The 8,233-nt window shown below is 46.3% G+C and overlaps 1 long non-coding RNA gene across 2 annotated transcripts in view; it reads left to right on the top strand.

Moving 5' to 3' along the window:
- Positions 1-3,590: 3,590 nt before the first annotated feature.
- Positions 3,591-8,233, top strand: part of LOC311338821 — a 5,152-nt gene continuing 509 nt past the window's right edge. The window contains exons 1-3 of one of the 2 annotated variants that reach the window (XR_014633177.1): positions 3,591-3,964; positions 5,803-5,870; positions 6,564-6,734. This is a non-coding gene — a long non-coding RNA (uncharacterized lncRNA). The remainder of the gene's footprint in view (positions 3,965-5,802; positions 5,871-6,563; positions 6,735-8,233) is intronic. The other variant, XR_014633178.1, reaches the window with a different exon arrangement.

The following is an 8,233-nucleotide window of genomic DNA, read 5'->3' on the forward strand; positions in this document are numbered from 1 at the left end:
CAGGCGGATTACAGCGTGGGTGGTCTCAGTCCTCTCGCGACTCAATTTTGATGCCCTGAACTGAAACGCAAAGAGCGATTTAAGCTACAGCTTTCTTCACCAAAACAGCTTATCATTAATGAACCAAACTATCAACTGCACAGTGTGAACTAAAAAAGCGTTTATCTGTCGAGGGATCCTACTTTGAATGACTAATAGCTGTGCTACCGCCACACCCACCCCCTGCCTGGGGTTATTGTTCCAGCAGTGTACATATACCGCGCCGAGCAATACCAACAGCAGCAGCTGCGCTTTATCTCCGGGGAGCTGGTGGGGGGGGGGGACCCCCACTGAGGACAACACACACCGACCGCCCCGAAACCCGCGTTCCCACGTTCCTCCTCTCGACGGGATCGGTTGCAGGCTGTGGCTGCGGGTTCACACCGCGGAGAGCCTTGATGTTAGCATGACGGTGGAGCAGGCAGAGGTGTTAAAGGGATCTTTATTAGCACGTTGGAATAACTGTGAGAACACTTCTCTGTCTCGCCATCTGCTGTTTGGATTAGCGGGCATTGGGGATCAATGGGAGTCATCAATGGCATGATAAAGTAGTAGAAAAATGATATATATCTATACAAATATATAAATTAATGAATGTATATATTTGTATATGTCTGTCGGAGTCAGTTATTTTCAATTTGCTTTAATTTAAATGATTTAAATTGTGTTCATTGTGCCTGTTGTGTTTTTCTCCCTTGTTAAACGCTTTTGTCTTGTGGTTTTGGCACGAAAGTCACTATACCTTAAAGCTTGATCGATTGATTGATTCAAACTACAAACCCTTACACCCTTCCCCCGGTGTCTGAAACCATAGTCCACCCTGCGGTCCGTCCAGCGGTCGCCTCCAGAGACTCGCCTGCGCCTTCTTATCACCACTTTTAACGCAGCATTCGCTGAACATTTGCCAGGAAGTCAGATGTTCTGAGGAGGGCCAGCGGGGCGAGGGGTGGGTGGGGGGCGTGGCCTCATACCTCCGGCCACCCGGGTAAATGCCCGGGTGTCCTGTTTATGTGACTCCTCCAGCTCCAGCTCCAGCTCCAGCGTTGGAAGGCAACAGGTGGGTCTTTATGGAGGAGGGGGGGCTGCAGCCTGACCGGGAAGGGAGGGGGGGAGGAGGAGAACGAGGAGGAGGAGGAGGATTAAAAATATCCCTGGATGAAGTCGTCAAGCGAGCGCCAGCGTCATATTCTTAACAAGAAGAGCGTGATAATATTGCAATAATTCCCCAATAATTGCCTTGGCTTATTTTAGGGCTAAAGAGGATCTGGGGAAGGGAGTCTGGTTGTTTTTGGGTGTTTGTGGTAATGGAGACATCTCATTGGACAAGACCCCCCCCCCCACCCCCCCAACCACGTGGCACTGGGGGGGGGGGGGGGGGGGAATCCAAACCCAATCACGGCTCAGGCAGCCATGTGACATGAAGCTGATATGTAACCAAACCAGCAGGATCTCTGGGTCAACTGGTTGAGTGGAGCTGGAGACCCAGCCCAGCCTAGGCCATGGCTGGGCCTACCCCTCCCACCCCTCCTACGCACTTTATTGTATGTTGTACATCCTGGCACTTAAAAATAGTACTTAGCATTGTGTAGCATCTTATCCTAGATGTCTTTGTTGTATACAGGGAATGGGTTAACCTAGTGATTGTTAGTGCTTGGCACTTGGTTCCATCAACATCCCGTACCGACAGTGCTATATTGTTTCACCTTCGTCTGACAAATGTACTTATTGTAAGTCACTTTGGATAAAAGCATCTGCTAAATGCCCTGAATGTAAATGTAAATGTAAAATGTAAATGTTAGTGAATCAGGAAACTACACGCTGGTAAAAATTATATTCTGAAGCTTAATTTAAAAGGTAGCCAACATGCTCTCATTTGCATTGAAACAAATAAATGCAAATAAATGACAACACTCGATGATTGACTTTGACTAGCACGTATTTATTGTTCGATTAAAATTGCCACTCTGACTCTTTTTTTAATTATTAGTTAATGCATGTAAAATTGCTGGAGTGCATCATGAAATACAAAGTTGTGGTCCCAATTGAAATGTCTGGTGAATTCGTTATTAACACGTCTGACACTGCGTCTTACCGTTAGATGTTCAGTCAACTGCTCACGGGCAACACGCCGCAGATAGAAACATCAACATCGTCACGTGTGCGTTTCATTTGGAGGCCTGCTCCCTCAATTAAAATCTAATCAAATCAAATCAAATAAAACTAAATAAAATCAAACCTAATCTAGTTCTAAAGGTTTACTTTGACAGGGGGAGCAGTAGAATAATCGAGCCCATGGGTTGAACACTGTTTTACTATGTCTGTACACAGACGATTTGATAGCCCTTAGAGACCTTAATCAACAGCTTGATAATTCAAGCCTAATTTAAATCTGATTTCAGTTGTGCTGAAAGGCTGAAAGGCTGAAAAGCTGCGTGAGTCACATCTGAAAGCTCTGTCTCTCTGAACAAACACTTCAAGAGCGAAACAATAAAAGCTTGGGTGACTGACCCTGGCTCGATGGCTCTTTTAATCATTTATGTTTTGAAAAGGAAAGAATAAAAATTCAAAGCCGTTTAGATTTCATTTTCAAGTTATTTTTCTCCTGACTATTGTGTTACGAGTGGCAGCTGAGCTTGACTCCAGCAGGGTGCAGACAGGTGAACACTGAGCACAACAGCAGGTAATCAGAGTATCCAGCCGGTCCAAGGTGACTAGAAATGTGACAACAAGTCCTTTATGCAAGTCCTGATTTTCTCCACTTATACATGTGGTCAGTAAGCGTCTTCGGTATTCTATGATTCACGCTTGTTGGATGAATCATAGAATACCCAAGACGCTTACTGACGACATGTCTACGGATCTGGCTATGAGGACATCAGAGAACATGTGATGCATCCATGTGTCTAATGTACGGTGATACATGCATGTTTCTCTAAAGTAGGCCAACCTTGTCAGAGAGCGATATGCTATTCTGTACCATTGATTCAAAAATACTTAGTGATTTATATGCTGTCGTGGATTGGTTTTCTGACCAGCGTGTTTCAGAGTGACTAAAGTGGCAGTGCAATAAATCTCACATCGTGTTTCCTCCTCAACCGACCCTTTTTATAGAGAACCAATCAGCTTTCAGGTTCTAAAAAGTAAGAAAAATACCTACACTAGATCCATACTCAGCAATACTGACTCGATTTTACCTTTGACATCTTGCGGCACACATTTTCCACTACCGCTCTGCCAACACGATCCGTCAATAAACATCGCTACCACCAAACAAACATTTAATGTAAGAGGCTGTCACACCCACAGGAAGCAGACTGTGAAACGCACATTCATTAAATATGATCGGTGCACACAGAGATGAGATGACAAGGTGTCGCGTGAAGCAGCTTCAGACAGCCAGCCTTACTGAGCGCAGCTTGACAGGGAAGACAGTAAATTACGAGCAGGGCCATTGGAAAAAACACATGCAGACTGTGCAGCTGGTCAAGGAATTTGTGGAAAACCAAGGGGGTATCATTGTGCACTCAGAGTAGCCACACAGAGCCCCGGGGAATACCGTAGAGAGAGACACACAACCACACCACCACCACAGTCTGACTAAATGCTGCTGTGGGTTAGATGTTATGGTGGAACCAGGAACTGTTCATCAGGGATACTACACCTGGCCTCTTTGATGAGTAGCAGAGTGGAGAAGACACAGAGAATGCAGGTACAGCATAATCAGGAGTCCTCAGGCAAGAGAGAGACAGAAAGAGAGAGAGAGAGAGAGAGAGGGAGAGAGAGAGGGGATTTTGTGCGGATATAGTGCGAGTGAGTGAATGTGATGCTCCGACATCAGATGTGCTGAAATAGCCTTTGGCAGGGGATCTGCTGATGCAAATCTCTCCTCCAGTGGAGGGACGGACGGACTGTGTGATATCACAAGGTAAGACAGACCCTGGCACCGCAGGCCTCTGGACGCAGACGCTAACACTTCACTGACGACTCGACCTGGGAAGAGTTATGTCAGCCTGCGGGGAAATCACACCTTCCAGATTCCCCAAACTAATGAAATACACGGCGACGACTGCAGTGCATCGCATGAGGCCAGTGATGTCATGCAGTGTTTCCCCTGCACGTGTCCTGCAGTGGCACAGCACTGCAGCTAGGGTCCTGTCGCCACTGCATTCAGACATGCAAAATGAAAAAGAAGGAATTATTATTATTTATTTTATCTTTTATATTAGAAATTATGCTTGTGGTTTGATTTACTAAAAGCATATCCCCTACTGCTAGCATTCCCTTGTTTTATTTTCATTATTGGCATTGGAGAAATATGTGGATGAATATAAAATAGTGTTCTGATGTAGAAGAATAAAAAATGCATGATGATACCGTAGACGGCATCGGCTCAGGAATAATGTCAGATTGGTCTGTGGGGAGAAGAGCGCTCAGAACCAGAGAGGTATTCCTCACTCCATCCTGAGTGCAGGACGGACCAATCAGAAGACTGTTTTAATTAATCATTTTGAACAGTAAGCTTACTCTTCATGTTCACAGCTCACACACCGCAGCACCGCGACTTGGGGAATGGCAATATAACATACGCATCACTCTGAAAGAGAAGTGGGTCCTAATACATTCAAACCACATTTTAATCAGATGTAGAATACTATCTACTTCTATTTACAATCAATCCTCAGCATACACAAAGATAAATCCACAAATATGCATGTGAACCGACAATAAACACAACTTTATTATTTAGACAGCATCTTGTTTCAGTTTAAGTTCCATTTAATCTCTTGATTTTTTTTTCACGGCGGAGCCCAGGAGCCCTTTTATAGGAGGCCATAACACCCATGGTTGGTTTGACACTTTGAATCAAGTGCTTTATCGTATGTTAAGTTATTGTGCAAACTCGCTCTGTAAACACGTCACTTTAAATGCTTTGCAATGGGGATGGTTCAAGATGGCGATCGCTCCATTCTACGTCCACCTAGATGGATGAAACTAACGCTCTTATAAAGCAGAAGTTCAGAGCTTGGTTGCAACTTCGTTTTCCCTTTCCCTTCAATCAACTCAGAACTTCTGAACGTACAGAAACTATCATCATCATTGCTCATTAAGGGAGTTTTCTCGGAATACAAGATCTGTTAAATACAAGATCTGTTAAACATTTTGAGACTGTACCTGTGATTAAGGGCAATACAAATAAAATAGAATTGAATTAAATCGAACTATCTACCAAGACTAATTGTTGGTTTATAATCTTATTAGCATCATTGTCTTTATAAAATACAACGCAGAACAGCCAGTAGATTGAAGGAGCTCCTCAATGTTCTATAAACAGTCTATCACTACCCTCACCTGGTGGCCTGTATCTTTTCCTACCTGCTGTTTATAGAAACAGAGTCAACAAGAGCTTCAAACTCAACACCCTTCCCCTTTGCTAGGTGAGATTGTTCCTCCATTATAGGAACTCTGTCACCTGGACAGAGCGAGCAGGGCTCCAACGGTTAAACCAAAACTAAACACAGGTAGTGGATCAAAGAGGTGCGGATAAAGAAAAGACTTCCACCCCGTTCAGTCAGATTTGTAGCTTGTGTTCCTTCCGACTTTAGTTGAGGAATCGACGCTCTGATTTGTGAGACTATGCTAGCACTAAATCAGCTGCGGATTATGCTACAAGGAAAACATGGCTTCTTAAACCAGCCAGAGTGGAGAAAGGATGTCAACCTGAAAATAACAGCGGACCACACTTCTTTCTCTCTCCCCCAACAGCGCAAGATTTATGGGCCTTGTCGCAGCGGGATTGGATGTCGGCCCGCTTCACGTCTGGGTCAGTGCAGGTTAGAACAACATTGGTTTCACTAAAAACAACACAAACTCAACCAGACCCACTCCTGATTCCTGTTATTTGTTAGATCTCAAATAAATGTGCTTGCTGCTTTATTGATAGTAATATACTTGCATTTGTATGGGTTTAGTTACGGCCAGTGTCTTGGTGATGTAACTGATAATACGTAGCCTACATACATAATACATAAATACATTTACTTTTAGCAGCCGCTTTTATCCAGAGCAACTTACAATAAGTACATTTGTCAGAAGAAAAAGAAACAACAATATATCACTGTCGCTAGTCACGATGTTCATAGAACCAAGTGCCAAGCACTAACAATTGTTAGGTTAACCCATTCCCCGCATACAACAAAGATAGCTCGGACAACTTGATACACGATGCTAAGTCCTATTTTTAAGTGCAAGGAAGTACAACATACAATAAGTGCGTACAAGCTAGAGTCAGGCTTTTTTATGTGTTCACGTATCTTACCAATACTAACTTCTTTACACTTAGTGATGTTTGCACTCTTTTAAAGATCTTTGAGGCTTTTAAAGATCTTTGAGATGTTTGTGAACCCGGTGTATTTGGGAAGGCGATGCCTACAGAAACACGTCAGTGTTACCTCAGCAGTAACCAGAGTGCCATCCTCCTCACTCCTGAAGTCTTGTGCTTCTCCTAATAATAACCCGGAGAACAGAGGAGTTCCATACGTGACCAGGAGGAACCAGGACGTCATGCGCGGCTGACCGCTCGGCATGTGTTGCGTGCCTCAGGACACGTTCACCGGCGTCTGGGACCTGCTGAGGCCAGCTCAGGTTCGCATAAGGACAGGGAGGCGAGCACACTTCAAGGTGGGGTGGTGCTGGAGGTAAGTGGTGGAGCAGGTGGTTATTGGTGGTTAGTCGTGGAGGTCGTGGTTTGGGTTGAAGTGGTGGAGGTGGTGGAGGTGGTGCTTAGTGGTGGAAGTAGTGGTTATTGGTTGAGGTGGTGCTTAGTGTTGGAAGCTGTGGTAAGTGGTGGTTATTGGTGCAGGTGGAGGTGGTGGTTAGTGCTGGAGGTGGTGGTTAGTGGCGGAGGTGGTGGTTCGTTTTGGAGGTGGTGTAGGTGGTGGTGGTTAGTGGTGGAGGTGGTGATTACTAGCGGAGGTGGTGGTTGAGGTGAAAGTGGTGGTTAGTGATGGAGGTGGTTATTGGTGGAGGTGGTGGTTAGTAGAAATGGTGGCCGAGGTGGTGGTGGTTGGTGGTTGTTGAGGTTGAGGAGGTTGGAGGTGGTAGTAAGTGGTGGAGGTGGAGGTTAGTGGTGGAGGTGGAGGTTAGTGGTGGAGGTGATGGTTAGTGGTGGATGTGGTGGTTGATGTTAGTGGTGGAGGTGGAGGTGGTGGTTAGTAGTGCAAATGGAGGTGGTGGTGGAGGTGGTGGTTAGTGGTGAAGGTGGTGCTTAGCGGTGGAGGTGGAGGTAGTGGTGGAGGTTAGTGGTGGAGGAGGAGGTGGTGGTAAGTGGTGCAGGTGGTTGTGGAGGTGGTGGTTAGCGGTGCAGGTGGTGGTGGTGGTGTTTAGTGGTGGAGGTGGTTAGTGGTGGAGGTGGTGGTTAGTGGTGGAGGTGGTGGTTAGTGGTGCAGGTGGAGGTGGTGGTTAGTGGGGCAGGTGGAGGTGGTGGTTAGTGGTGCAGGTGGAGGTGGTGGTTAGTGGTGCAGTAGGAGGTGGTGCTTATTGGTGCAGGTGGAGGTGGTGGTGTATGTCAAGGGGTTGGTGGGAGCGTGATGGGACCCTCCGTCAGGACGTCCCATCACGCTCAGCAGGCTGCACCTGCTGCGCGTTTACGGCTCGGTCTAAAATAATGTTTACAACTTTAAGACAACATGGCTTACCCCAGCCCACTGAGTACCAGGGAGGAGAGAGAGGGGGGTGGGGAGAGAGAGGGGGTGAGACAGAGAGAGAGGGATGGGGAGAGAGAGGGGGTGAGACAGAGAGGGATGGGGAGAGAGAGGGGGTGAGACAGAGAGAGAGGGATGGGGAGAGAGAGAGGGAGTGAGAGAGGGGTTGAGAGAGAGAGAGGGGGCGAGAGAGGGGTTGAGAGAGAGAGAGGGGGCGAGAGAGATAGAGAGAGAGAGAGAGAGAGAGTTAGAGAAAGAGAGAGAGGGAGAAAGAGGGGGTGAGAGAGACCGAGAGAGAGGGGGGTTTAGGGTGAGAGAGAGAGAGAGGGTGCGAAAGAGAGAGGTTGATAAAGAGCGAGAGAGAGCAAGAGGAAGGGTGAGAGTAGTGAGCAGAGATCAGGGTACACTTTGACGGTGTCTCAGAGTTAAACACCTCACAGACTATAATAATAAACAACACTGAAGTGTTTGGTAATTACAGTGCAATCCTAATT

Source organism: Micromesistius poutassou, assembly GCF_964030765.1.
Source record: "Micromesistius poutassou genome assembly, chromosome: 2".
In the NCBI taxonomy this organism is placed as follows: Eukaryota; Metazoa; Chordata; class Actinopteri; order Gadiformes; family Gadidae; genus Micromesistius; species Micromesistius poutassou.